The sequence below is a fragment of the Brassica napus genome, chromosome C1 (assembly GCF_020379485.1).
Source record: "Brassica napus cultivar Da-Ae chromosome C1, Da-Ae, whole genome shotgun sequence".
NCBI classification, from domain to species: Eukaryota; Viridiplantae; Streptophyta; class Magnoliopsida; order Brassicales; family Brassicaceae; genus Brassica; species Brassica napus.
In genome coordinates this window covers 7,059,408-7,074,533 of record NC_063444.1, presented here as the reverse complement: position 1 = coordinate 7,074,533, position 15,126 = coordinate 7,059,408, and the positions used below count along the sequence as shown (strand labels likewise).

At 37.3% G+C, this 15,126-nt stretch overlaps 1 long non-coding RNA gene across 2 annotated transcripts; it reads left to right on the top strand.

Moving 5' to 3' along the window:
* Nucleotides 1-5,982: 5,982 nt before the first annotated feature.
* On the top strand, nt 5,983-8,665 carry LOC111215416. 2 transcript variants are annotated; one of them, XR_002664388.2, is made up of 5 exons: nt 5,983-7,394; nt 7,585-7,657; nt 7,748-7,947; nt 8,075-8,178; nt 8,302-8,665. It is a non-coding gene; the product is annotated as an uncharacterized LOC111215416 (long non-coding RNA). The 2 variants fall into 2 exon arrangements; XR_002664387.2 differs by having other exon boundaries at nt 5,986-7,394; nt 7,577-7,657.
* Nucleotides 8,666-15,126: the final 6,461 nt, after the last annotated feature.

Sequence of the window (15,126 nt, the reverse complement as noted above, 5' to 3'; positions counted from 1 at the left end):
CAACGAACGAAACGTTCGTATATATAGAAAGAAAATCACTGTACAAATAGTGCAGTGGGGCCCACATCTTTATATTTTCAACAATTGCGGTGGCTGTGTTATTTGACTTTCATAACGTCTTTGTTGGCCGGTGTCACTATCCGCTCCCGCTTAACGTCTTTGTTGCCTTGGGGGCCGGTGTCACTATCCGCTCCCGCTTAACGTCTTTGTTACCTCGTTAAAAACCTTTCCAGGAAAACCCAATGGGAAAAACCATAGTAAGGTAAAAAGAGTACAACCACGTAAGCTCCCCCTCGAATAAGCAGTCATAGATCCTTCTGATGACGCATTCCAATGTTATGGATGTGTTTTCTGAATACCGAGGTAGGGAGTGATTTTGTGAAGGGGTCGGCTGCATTGTCGCATGATCGAACATATCTTACTTCAATCTCTTTATTCTTCTCGAGCTCTTGCGTGTATGAGAAGAACTTCGGAGGTATATGTTTGGTTCTATCGCTTTTGATATATCCTTCCTTCGTTTGAGCAACACATGCCGCGTTATCTTCATATAGAATAGTTGGCTCCGTATTTTCGTCAATCCCACTGCTTGAACGGATGTGTCGGCTTATTGATCTTAGCCATACACATTCTCTACTTGCTTCATGAAGTGCAATGATCTCAGCGTGATTTGAAGAAGTAGCAACAAGTGTCTGCTTCTGAGAACGCCAAGATATGGCAGTGCCTCCAATTGTAAAAACATATCATGTCTGGGATCGAGCTTTGTGTGGATCTGACAAATAACCTGCATCTGCAAAACCAATCATTTGACCTTTTGAACTTTTAGGATAAAACAAGCCTAAATCAGTTGTTCCTTGAAGATAACGAAAGACATGTTTAATTCCATTCCAATGTCTTCGTGTAGGAGACGAATTGAATCTCGCTAAAAGATTAATGGCAAAAGATATGTCAGGTCGAGTACAATTTGCAAGATACATAAGAGCTCCAATTGCACTTAAATATGGAGTTTCAGGACCAAATATTTCTTCATTTTCCTCACATGGTCGAAACAGATCATTTTCAACATTAAGTGATCTAACGACCATCGGAGTGCTAAGAGGAGTTGCTTTATCCATGTTAAAGCGTTTCAATACTCGTTTAGTATATGTAGACTGGTGTACAAATATACCCCTTTGAGAATGCTCAATTTGTAATCCTAGACAATATTTTGTCTGTCCGAGATCTTTCATCTCAAATTCTCCTTTCAGATAGTTTGATGCCTTTTGGATTTCGTTTTGAGTTCCAATAATATTAAGATCATCAACGTACACCGCGATTATCACAAATCCGGATGTTGTTTTCTTTATGAAAACACAAGGGCATATAGGATCATTCGTGTATCCTTCTTTTGTTAAGTGTTCGCTGAGACGATTATACCACATTCGTCTAGATTGTTTTAACCCATAATCTTTGCAATTTTATTGCACATAACTCTTTAGGTTTGGAACTTAGCGTTTCTGGCATTTTAAATCCATCTGGGATTCTCATATAGATATCAGTATCTAATGATCCATATAAATATGCCGTAACGACATCCATGAGACGCATTTCTAAATTTTCATTGGCCGCTAGGCTCATCAGGAATCTAAATGTGATTGCGTCCATGACAGGAGAATAAGTTTCCTCATAATCAATTCCTGGCCTTTGAGAGAAACCTTGGGCTACGAGACGAGCTTTGTATCTTGTAATCTCGTTTTTCTCATTTCTTTTTCGGACAAACACCCATTTGTACCCAACAGGTTTTATATCTTTGGGTGTGAGCACAATCGGTCCGAATACGTTTTGTTTGTTAAGCGAATCTAGTTCGACTTGAATTGCATCTTTCCATTTTATCCAGTCATGTCTCTTTTGACATTCATATACAGACTTTGGTTCTGGATCTTCGTTTTCTTCATTAATTTCCTTTGCTAAAAGGTATGAGAAAACGTCATCAATATCATCCATCTCATTTCGTTTCCATATCTTTCCATTATGGATGTAATTGATAGAAATCTCGTGATTTCCTTCAGATTCATGATGCTCTATATTGTCGTTAGATTCACAATTCGCTTCTTCCAAAATATTTTCCGCTATTTTGGGAGTATCATGCTTTTCACCTTCCTTACGTTTTCTAGGAAGTTTATCCTTTGAACCAATAGGTCTACCGCGCTTTAAACGTGTTCCTGATTCACGTGTATCAACTGCCGTTCCACCGTTTTGTGGTATTTCAATACGAGCAGGAGTATTTGCAGCGGGTATATGTGATTTAGTTACCATTTTGGTATCAGCAAATGCATCAGGTAGCTGATTTGCTATATTTTGTAAATGCATGATACGTCGAACTTCTAGTTCTGACTGTTTTGTAGGAGGATCAAGGTGTAATAACGATGGTACACTCCATTTGATCTCTTTTCCTACTTGTTTATTGTCTCCCCCTAGAGTTGGGAATTCTTTCTCATTGAAATGACAATCGGCAAATCGTGCCGTAAACACATCACCAGTTTGTGGTTCTAGGTATCTTATTATTGATGGAGAATCATAGCCAATATATATTCCCAACCGTCTTTGCGGTCCCATCTTTGTACGTTGTGGTGGTGCTATTGGAATATAAACCGCACAACCAAAGATTTTTAGATGAGAGATATTTGGTTCTTTTCCAAATGCTAACTGTAATGGGGAATATCTATGGTATGCACTTGGTCTTATCCGAATTAGTGCTTCTGCATGCAAAATAGCATGTCCCCATACAGAGGTTGGGAGTTTTGATCTCATGATCAATGGCCTTGCAATTAGTTGCAGCCGTTTAATTAATGATTCTGCCAAACCATTTTGTGTATGAACATGAGCAACAGAATGCTCTACTTCAATCCCTGATACCATACAATAATCATTAAAAGCTTGGGATGTGAATTCACCAGCGTTATCTAATCTAACTCTTTTAATTGGATAATCTGAGAACTGTGCTCTTAATTTGATTATCTGAGTTAGAAATCTCGCAAATGCCATATTTCGAGATGATAACAAACAAACATGTGACCATCTACTCGATGCATCGATTAATACCATAAAGTAGTAGAATGGTCCACACGGTGGATGTATTGGTCCACAAATATCACCTTGGATTCTTTCCAAAAAATTTGGTGATTCTTTGTCAATTTTGGTTGGTGATGGTCTTATGATTAATTTCCCAAGAGCACACGCATCACATGTCATTTTATTACTTTGGTATATATCTTGGGTTTTTATTGAATGACCATGTGAGCTTTCAATGATTTTTCGCATCATTGTAGTGCCTGGGTGACCAAGACGATCATGCCATAATGTAACATCTTCTGGATTTCTTTTGATCACAAGATGTGATTCTATAGCATCAATATAAGTGTGATGCAATCCAGAAGGAAGTTCTGGAAATTTTTCCAGTACAAGGCCTTTGCCTGATTTTTCAGAAGTTATATATAAATACTTCTTTCCATTCTCAGTTGCAGACTGAGTGTTATACCCTTGACGGTATATATCTTTGAAACTCAACAAATTTCTCTTAGAATTTGGAGAATATAAGGCATTATCTATGGAAAACTTTGTTCCATTAGGCAACATAAAGTTTGCCTTGCCAATTCCTTCGATCAGGTCTGTAGGACCTGATATTGTGTTTACAGTCATTTTTACTGACTTTAAAGTAGAGAAATATTTTATCCTTCAGTATAGTGTGCGTTGTGCCACTATCTGGTATGCAAATTTCTCTACCAATTTGCTTAGTTGTTGTTCCATTTGTTTTCTTATCCATTTCTGTAACACACAGTTAATATCAATAAAGAAAATAAATTTTCATAAGTAAACATATTATGCATCAATAACAAGTACACAATAATTATACATTAGTTATTCTGAAATACAACATTATTCTGAAAGTGAAATACATAATATTTTATGGTATCACTGGGCATTATTAAGCTTGATCAGTACAAGCACTTCAAATATTTTGATGAGTGGTCTCGTCGAAATCTCCCATAAAGTCAGAGGATTCGAGGTATGTCGATGTTGTACCCACAAGGTGTTCATTGAGATTTACTTCCTTTGCCTTGCCTTTAATAGATTCTTGGTACAATTGGCATAGATGCCGAGGAGTTCGACATACTTGAGACCAGTGTCCCTTCGATCCACATCTGTAACAGACGTTCTCATTTTTATGAGTAGGGTTTTCTTGGGTTTCTTTCCCTTTTACCCGATCAGATCGATTCCATGTGTTGGATCCCCTTCCTTTTGGGTTGTTACTCCTTTCATGGTTGCGGTTAAATCGATAACCACGACCACGACCAAAACCACGATTGTGACCACGGCCACGACCACGCCCACGATAGGAATATTTTTTTTTTCCGGATTTTTTATATCCGTTGCATTTACCTCAGGAAATGCTTTGGTTCCCGTGGGTCGGGCATTGTGGTTTTTAATGAGGAGTTCATTATTTCTCTCCGCTATCATAAGCGCCACAACGAGTTCAGAGAACCTCGTATACCCACAATTTCTATATTGTTCTTGTAGAACATAATGATTTTTGTGGAACGTTTGGTAAGTTTTCTCGAGCATTTTTGCTTCCGAGACAGGCTTACCGCAATAATCTAATTGCGCCGCTATTCTCATTATAGCGGAATTGTATGTTTCCACTTTTTCAAAATCTTGAAATCGTAGATTTTTCCACTCATCAAGTGCATGGGGAGAGTAATTTTTCTTTGGTTATCAAACCTCTCCTTTAGAGCTTTCCAAAGATCTAAGGGATCTTTGGTTCTCGCATAATCATGCGTAAGATTTTCATCTAGATGCCTTCTCAGAAATATCACGGCTTTAGCCTTTTCATGAGAGGTTGATATATTGCCGTCTTTTATTGTTCCGAGTATTTCCTCGGAATCTAGATGAAGCTCCATGTTTGTAACCCATGCCGTGTAGTTTGTCCCAGTTACTTCCAATGCCGGAAACTGAAGTTTCTCGATTTTTGTCATTTGTATTTCTAAAGCACATAAATAAAAATTATTAGAATATTATTAATATTAAAAGGAACCGTTTACATTAATCATGCAAGCAATTACAAGGAGAAGCGATGTAAATAAAATTAAACCGATATTCATCTTAAATTCACTCGGAGTAAATTCTCCAACGAATAAACCATAAATAGAAACACAAATAAAAATGGCACATAAAAACAAAAGTGCGCGAATCATCTTTCTTGAAAAAATCGGAGGAGAGCGATTTGAAAATTTTTGAGAGAAGATGAAATGTTTTTGGATGAGGAAATGGAGTGAAAATGAGGTGTATTTATAGATGAAAATAACTATTCATGACCGTTGGAGAAAGGGGAAATTTTTGAAAAAATTTCTTTGTGACCGTTGGTGTTAAATCGAGTGCACCTAAAATCAGTCTGAAAATATCGTATTAAATAGTCAATCAAATCTATAAAATTTCATAAAAGTAAAAAAAATTATGGCAATGAAATATTTATGTTATGACAACAAATCATGCGACTGCTCAGCCGATCAATGCAGAGTAATAAATAAATTATACGGCGGCTTGGCCGACCAATTGATAATAAACAAAATATAAGGCGGCTCGTCCGACCAATAAATAATAAACATAATATAAGGCGGCTCGGCCGACCAATAAATAATAAACAGAATATAAGGCGGCTCGGCCGACCAATAAATAAATTAAATTACTTGTAAATAATATAGACGGTATTCCGGCCATTATAACATGATATAAATAATAGTAGAGGCGGTATACCGACCATTATAACAGGGTATAAATGATACAAATAAATTTTACCGAATGCAGAGTGATCGTGCTGATAACGTGTTATAAAAAGAACTTGTATTTTATTGTATCGCAGGAATTTAGATAAGGGCAAAATTTTATACCCGTAGAAATTTTAACACTGATATAGGAAGAGAAAGTTTCTTATTATAGAGAGAGAAGAGATTGAGGCGTGTATTATACAACGAACGAAACGTTCGTATATATAGAAAGAAAATCACTGTGCAAATAGTGCAGCGGGCCCCACGTCTTTATATTTTCAACAATTGCGGTGGCTGTGTTATTTGACTTTCATAACAGAAACATAAATTTTGACAAATGTTAGTTGTCCGTTCATGTCCCGTACAAAACATAAAGAGTACATATATATCTCCTTGTTTGATTCTCAACTTTTTTTTTTTTTATAACCATATAGTGTGATCCAAAAGCTTTCTAGGTCCAAAGACTAATCACTACGAGACCCGCATGATCCTCTCAACTTTTTCTTATCAAGTATTCTTTAAAAAAACATTTTTATTAGGTGTTTAATACATATAAACCAACCAGTTTTGCTGACAAAAAAAAAACAACCAACTAGTTTTAGTTAACATCCAATCCGAACTAAATCTTATACTATCTTGGACACCTAAACATATCTCGAACTAACATAGTAAAAATTGAATAAACACTCAGTTATTTTCTAAGTTATAAAAATACTTGATTGATATCCCTAGTTCAAACCGAAATCAGTAATATCAAATTATATATCTTATACTATAAAGATGTGATTCTCTCATTCCTCCTTCTGCCACGTCATTAAATAGAGGGAGGAGGAGTCGACACGTGTCCTTCCCACTTTGAGTTTTATTACTGTCGTATTGGGATTGTTGTTAATGGGTCTCTACGAGGGTTTCCTTGGGCTGCAACGGGTCATTCATTTGTGGCCTACGGGACGCATTATTTGTCGTGACCTGAAAAAGTAAAAGGTCGTCTTCTTCGGGGTTCATCCTTTACTTCAATATCCAATTAGGTCAAACTGCAAATCGAGTCAGACGAATCGTCCTCAAGAACCTTGGTATCCAAGCAGCCGTCGTTTCATATTCGGTCCTTAACCCCATACGTTACAAGTTGTTTTCATTCATCGGCTTTAAGAGATGTTAACTCCACTGACACGAATCAAGCACGGCGTCTCATTCAATGATAATACCCATCCAACTCCAAGGCGGTTTTCTTTATCTTCAATATCCAATTAGGTCAAACTGGAAATCAAGTCAGACGAATCGTCCTCAAGAACCTTGGTATCCAAGCAGCCGTCGTTTCATATTCGGTCCTTAACCCCATACGTTACAAGTTGTTTTCATTCATCGGCTTTAAGAGATGTTAAATCCACCGACACGAATCAAGCACGGCGTCTCATTCAATGATAATACCAATCCAACTCCAAGGCGGTTTTGTTTATCTATAAAATGGTTAGCCTTCTACCCTTCACATTGTTTGGTTCTCCAGAAAACAAAGGAAAATCCCAATCACAAAGGCTTACTCATCTGTTCTTCTTGGTGATTTGAAGGTGGATATCTAAAACATTTGTTGGGTTTCAGGTACTTTAACATCATCACCACAGTCGCTTGGTAGTGTCTTCAGTATTGATGTTTCTGTTTGCGGCTCTTTAATTTCTGTTTTAGTTGTGCTCTTTAGTTCCTTTTGTTTTATTTAGGTTCAAAACACTAAGACGAAATATTTTATATATTCAAAAAAAATTGTGATTAATTATGTGTTATAGTGTCTCAGTTGATCTTTGGAGCTCGGATGTGTTTACTCTAAGATTCTAACCAGAAGACTACTTCTTAAAGGGAGAACCTAGGTGAGAAAGAGACCAAAAATGATATGCCGAATTTACTCATTCCAGATTGTAGTTTTTGATGAATTTTGTGTGTGGGTTTGTTCTCTTTAGATTGAACAACCACCAAATGAAGAATTATGGGAAAAGAACCAGCTTCATTGTCAAACTAAGATGTTTAGACCACAACATCAGTATGAAGGTTGTCTGAGTTAAAGATTTCAGGAGTTTCCGAATAAAGTGGTTGATCTTCGGGGGATTTATCATATAATCCAGACAAATGCGGAGCTGCCTCCTTTGCTCTCATGTGAGAGGTATAGAAAGAACCCTAAACTTTAATCAAATATCGAATGATACTATAGTCATGTATGTATATTATAAACTAACAATGTTTTTTTATGTGATCACGTGTGTTGATAGATTTAAATATTTGTTTTGCAGGGGAAGAGTTGGTATGAAGAAAAGTGATAACTTGGATCCAAGAACGGGGAAATCACGTACAACAATCAAAGAGCCTAAACTCCTAAGAGTCACCAGCCCAACAGGTATGTATTTCAGCAAGCTTTCCTCATCTATATTTATTGTATCAAAGCTCAAAATAGGAATAAACTGATGCTTCAAAACCCCGGTTCTTCATTTGTAATTTGGTACATTGATTTCACATGAAGCATAAAAGGAGCCGAGACAGAAATCATTCTTCTATAGTTGTTAAAAAAAGAGACAGATTTCATTCTTCCAACGCCACCGGAGACATCTCAGTGACAACTCGAAGCGAGGAAAGAAAATGATGCAGCTTCAAGTCTTACTTATATAATCAGCCTACTGGATCTGCGAGCTCTGTCAGACAAACTGAACTTGCTCTGGCCGCAAGTTGATTTAGATTTCGAAGACTATTAAAAATAGAAAGAGTTGAAAATGGGAGAAAAATAACTACCATTAGTTTTTAGCCATTCATACACTTCTCACCATATGTAAATTGCAAACTTGTCCCAGTTGTGTGTTATGTTCTAATGTGAAGTTTAATTTGTGATATTATTCCTGCTAGAAAAAAAAAATTGAGCACAAGTAAAAGAAGAAAAGTTTTAAAAACAAAGAGGAAAAGAAACAACTACAACTTACAAAGAAACAGAAACTCCGATTTAGATCAAAAACACAAAATTTATAGTGTTCTCTGGGAGACCACATGAGGCGATCGAGCTGTTTCTCGTAGCGGCGCAAGAGAAAGGTTCACCGTTATCGAATTATAGTGTAGAGAAGAGAATCTTTATCCTTCTTAACCGCAATTCTTTTTCCAATTTATTCTTTCACTTTTACATTTTATATTATTATTTTGAATTCATAACAAAGTAACAAAATGTAGTCGACCATAAGGAATGAAAAAATGTAGCTACGAGATTAGATGGTCTTTGATTAAATTTTTTAAACATTGGTTTTACTAAGGTAGAATAGGACTACCACTCCAAACTCAGAAGAGGACATATGAGTTCAATACTAAAAATTTAGCGAAAAGGCCTTTACCATAGGCAAAACAGGAATCTAAATGAAAACACCAGTAGTTGCCGTTGATATAGCCATCCTCAACAAAGGGTAGAGGATATCTCCATAGACTGACAAACAAAGGGTAGAGCAGGCTTGCAATGCTTTTTTTTCTGAGCAGGTATAAGCACAAGCCTCATATCTAAGACAATTTGAATCCATGTATGTAATTTTGGTACTCATTAGTCTTTAAATAGATGAATAAATTATGAATATGTGACTAAACAACGATGATTTACGTAACTACCATGTAGGTGAAACACAAGGAAAACCTTAAGAACTAGAAACATTAGGTGACGTCCTCTTGGCCACGATGAGGAACCTCCCCAGATAACTTACGCTACAAGAAAAATAAATTTAGAACTTTGAGTGACAGGGGAGAAACTTGAGACCACTCCACCAGTTTTAACATAAAAGGCCGTAAAACATAAAGGTGAAAACAGTGTAAAAACTGTTCTAAAATCCACCGAGCAGAAGAACTAATCCACAAAATCTAAGAAGACTGTCAAGACAGACCACCCTCCATCAATTGTCAAGGAATGGTATCTGAAAAAGAGGAGTTAGAGAAGCCAGCAACAAAGGAAGAAGATCCAAAAAGAAGAAGAGCCACCAAAATTAACCAAAAAGGAAGAGGACTTGATTAAGAAAGAAGAGGAGGAAGAAAACAGAAGGAAATGGCAGAGATGAAGGAGTAACATCGGTTGCAGGAGATATCAAAAGCTATAAAAGCAGGGGAGAAAAGGAATAAGAGAGAAGAAAAGGCAAAAACAAGGACACTAAAGAGAAGCTAAAAGGCTACACAATTTACTAACTTCCGTAACACTTCTAGAAAAATATATGAAATATGGAACAGAGCAGAGCCTTGCAGTAGACTTAATTACATTTTCAAAATTGGACAGAGAATTGCTTAGCAAATGGAATTTGAAGGCCTTCCATGTTATCTTTGTTCAAACATATGTTTACTCTAAAGAGATAAAAATTATGTTAGAACCAAGAAAGAAATAACTCATGTATCTTTTAATTAACAACAAACGAATGAATTAATCTTTGTAAATTGAAATGAAGATTTATTATGTGTTTAAATTTGGATAAATGTTACGCTCAGTCTGTTTATTTAAAATAATACGTTTGCTACCTTTTTTGCCTTTTTTGCCTTACTAATAACTTATTAGTACGATTAATTACTTAATATATGAACAAATGTAAGAAAAAACATCAAACAAAAGAAACAAAGAAAGACCAAGAAATTTATTTCTTTAGTCAACTATTCAACGTAATTAATTATGTAACAATACATTCAGTAACCATAATAATCCATTATAATATATATTTTCTTTTTAAACAATAACAATTGTTAATAATAGAAATTGCTAATATTGTATGAAACAACTATAATCGACAGAGAGTTCATGTAAATTAAAACCTCTTTCTCCACTATTTTGTAAACCCTCACAAAAAAAAAATACAACGTTTATTTGAAAACTTTCATTATTTATTGATCGATTTCAGTTGATTTATGTATTTATAGTGTTATAATACTTAAAACACTATAAAATCTTATAACTCTGAATTAAATCAGCAAAAATACTAAGAATCCGGTCATCTTTAGTTATATAATTGGAATTTGGTGTAGAAAACATAATTATACTCATACCCAACTTGCATAAAATAAAATTTACACAAAATTTTTTTTTATGAAAATCGAAACATCAAATTCCGCGCGTAGCGCGGACCTGCCCTAGTATATATATATATATATATATATATATATAGATGTAAATGATTAAGACCTAGAGTCAAACCAAAACTATAATCATATGAAATAATGAAACTGATTAATATGGATTAGTAAATTAAATTTTGTTGTATTAATCAAATATAATCACAAATATAAAATAACAAAGCAACTTATTATATTATAGGTTGTAAGATTTGTTGAGAGATTATGATCTAAAGCTACAAAACCAGTTCACCAACCAAACAAAAAGTTACAGAAACCACATTTGAATATGAGGCCAAACTGTGGGCAGTGCAATAACTGTTTGCTATTAGTTTTCATCATCTTTGTTTTTATTTGTCAGAGGCTCATGTCAATTGTTTTTGTTTTATTTCTATTTTTGGCTCAATTAAATAAATTGTTACACTTACCTCGATTGGTCCATTATGTACAAGCTCGTTTTAATATATAGTGGACTATTTTTTTTTTCACAACAAAAAGTCTCTTTCAGTTTCATCTATTGAAACCAAAGAGATCAAAAACTGGTCGTGTATGCAACTGAACTATAAGAATAACTTTCTTATTTATCTCAAAGAAAAACTAACTCAAACAACTTGAACTCGTTCAATCTCACACACTTGATCCAATCATAACTCGATGGATCTATTATATAGATAACAAGTAAACCTAATCTTAACTAACTTATGTTATAGATAACTCCTAAAACATATTTGTCTTTATCTCAAATCTCAACTAGATTAGGATTACTTGTATCGCAAGTCTTCATGCTTCTTCATTTATCTTCAAACTTATTCCAACATTCCCTCCTTTAAGCTTGAAGTTGCTTTCTGTTGAATCCTGAACACCAATGAACTCCCTCATCTCCTTGAACTTGATTCTCCCAAGTCCCTTAGTGAGTATATCAGCTTTCTGTTTGTCTCCCGCGACGAACTCAACATCCACTTGTCCATTCTCTACACATTCTCTGATGAAATGGTATTTTCTGTGTATGTGCTTGCTACGTCCGTGGAAGACTGGGTTTCAGGTCAGTGATATCGCATACTTGTTGTCTACTCGGATGATTACCCTCTCGCATTCCTCGCCTGTGACTTCACTCAAGAGCTCTTGAAGCCATATCGCTTGCTTGGCTGCTTCAGTGGCTGCCATAAACTCAGCTTCACAAGACGACAGTGCCACAACCTCTTGTTTCTGTGAGCACCATGTAATGGGGCTTTCTCCAAGATAGAACATATGCCCTGTTATACTTCTTCTGTCGTCGACGTCCACATTGAGAGAACTATCGCTGTAGCCTAGGAGCTTTGCTTTGTCTGCACGTCCATAGGTCAGTCCGTAGGAGAGTGTTCCACGTATGTACCTTAGAACATGCTTTAGTGCAGCATCGTGCGACTCCTTAGGATCAAGCATATACCGGCTCAAGACTCCAATGCTGTAAGAGAGGTCAGGTCTTGTGTGAACAAGATAGCGCAGACAGCCAATACTCCTCATGTACTTCTTCTCATCAGTTGATGCTTCTCCTTCACCTTTTGATAGCTTCAAGCTTCCATCCATTGGTACATGAACGGAGTTGCAGTCATCCATCCCCGTCTCAGACAAGATTTTAGTCGCATATCTCTCCTGCCTTAGGGTGATCCCAACGTCATGCTGCAATACCTCAATCCCCAAGTAGTAAGTCAACCTTCTCAAGTCACTCATCTCGAACTTGGCTGACATTTCCCTCTTGAACTCAGTTATCATCTTCAAGTTAAAACCTGTTACCAGTAGATCATCCACATATACTGCAATAATAAGAAGATCTTCGTTACGTTTCTTTTGGTATAGTGAAGGTTCCTTAGAGCATCTTGTAAAGTTTAACTCCCTGAAAATCTGATTGAGCTTATCATTCCACGCTCTGGGAGCTTGCTTTAGACCATAGAGCGCTTTAGACAGTTTGTAGACCTTCTCCTCACTGCCCTTAACCTCGAAACCTGCAGGCTGTGATACGTAGACTTCCTCTTTCAAATCCCCGTGAAGGAATGCGGTCTTTACATCTAAGTGATGCACTTCCCAACCATGAGACGCAGCCAAAGCAATGATAAGCCTGATTGTTTCGATCCTAGCAACCGGGGCGAACACCTCGTCATAATCTATTCCATGTTTCTGCACATAACCCTTTGCTACCAGTCTTGCTTTATATTTGTTCACGCTTCCGTCCGGGTTCCGTTTGATCTTGAACACCCACTTTAATCCAATGGGCTTAACTCCTGCAGGTAAGTCAACTAGAACCCACGTTTCGTTCTTCTCTATCGAAAGTATCTCATCCTCAAACGCTGTTAGCCACACTTTCATACCTTTAGTTTCAGAGAAGTTCCATTTCATCATTAATTGCCATAAGGAGCGTCTCACACTCGGCTTCAGCCAACAGAATATAATCAGATAGATACTCTGGTGTTGTTCTTGCTCTAGTTGAGCGTCTCAGCTGTGGTTCTTCTTCGTTGTCTGAGACCTCTATAACCTCATTCTCAGCTTCTGTATGATCACCAACCTGTTCTGTTATAGTGTCTTTAGTGCTCTCATCAGACTCCATACTGAACTCGATCTCTTTCAATCCTCTGTTTCCAAACTCTCCTAAGTTGATACAGAATGAACCAATATCGGTTTCCTTCTCTTGACTGATCCAGCTCCAGCCTTCGTCCTCCAAGAACACTACATCTCGACTAACTGTAATTTTCTTACTCTTAGGGTCGACGAGACGATAAGCCTTGGTCCCCGGCTCTGTTCCAAGGTGGATCAGAGCTCGTGACCGGTCATCTAGCTTCTTGACGTGAGGCGCCTCTACTTTCGCATATCCAACACAACCAAATACTCGTAAATGGGCAATGTTAGGCTTGCTCCCTTTGAACACCTCGTAAGGAGTCTTGGCATCAAGTGTTCTGGTCGAATCTCTGTTTATAAGGTACGTAGCGTGCCTTACTGCCTCTTCCCACATGTAATTAGGAACACTTCTATGCTTCAGTATGCTCCTCGTCATCTCCAATATTGTTCTGTTGCGTCTCTCCACTACTCCATTCTGCTGGGGGGAGTATGGCGCAGTCAAATGCCTCTGGATACCACTCTATTCGCAGAACAAGTTGAATTCTCTGGATGTAAACTCAACACCCCTGTCGGTACGGAATGTTTTGATTGAGACTGCAGCTTCTTGTTCAATAGATGCCTTAAACTTCTCAAATTTTGCAAAGGCTTCACTCTTCTCCTTCAGAAGAATCGTCCACATGTAACGAGAGTAGTCATCAATCAATACAAACACGTATCTGTTTCTCCCAATCGTCGGTGGTGTAATTGGACCACAGAGGTCACCATGTATGAGTTCGAGTTTCTTCGACGCTCGGTAGGTAGTTGTAGCAGGAAAGGACCGTCTTGGTTGCTTACCAAGTAGACAGGATACGCATGTTTTCTTCATCACCATAATCTTTGGTATTCATGTAACTAACTCTTTATCAACCATTTGACGCATGTTCTCAAAATTAATGTGTCCAAGTCTTGCGTGCCACTTGCTCGAGACATCAGACGTTATAATCTGTAAGCACGAAGGACTCTTAGCATCAAGTGCAACTTTATACAGACGATTTCTTCCTCCACTGGAGCGTATTAGTAGCTTGCTGTCTCGATCATACAGTTCTAAGACATCCTCCTTCATCCGTATCTCACATCCTGTCTCAGTAGCCTGTCCTAGACTTATGATATTGCTCCTCAGCGCTGGTATAAAGTATACATTTGACATCGTCTTCCTTTCTCCATTCTTGAGAACGAAGCTAATAGAGCCTTTCCCTTTTATGTCAATGCGACTGTCATCACCAAACTTAACTTTTCCTGTTATAGTCTCATCAAGTGTGGTAAAGTATGATCGATTTCCCGTCATGTGGTTGCTAGCCCCATTGTCCAAGTACCACACGTTGTTGTTTAAGTTTTCCCTAAAAACTTTAGGTTTCACCCTTTCCTCGTTGAGAAACACTACTTCATTCAACATCAACTCGTCAGCCATAGCAGTATCTTCTTCTTTAGTCTCTTGTGCTATTTGTAGTTTGAGCAAACGGTCGGGACAGTCACTTGCGTAGTGTCCCAATTTGTCGCACCAATAACATGTAATGTTTGTTGTGTCTCGAACTTGATAGACGTACCGTCCACGACCTCTTCCTCCTCTGTTATTGAACCTTCCTCGACGACCACGACCTCTGCCGTCGGT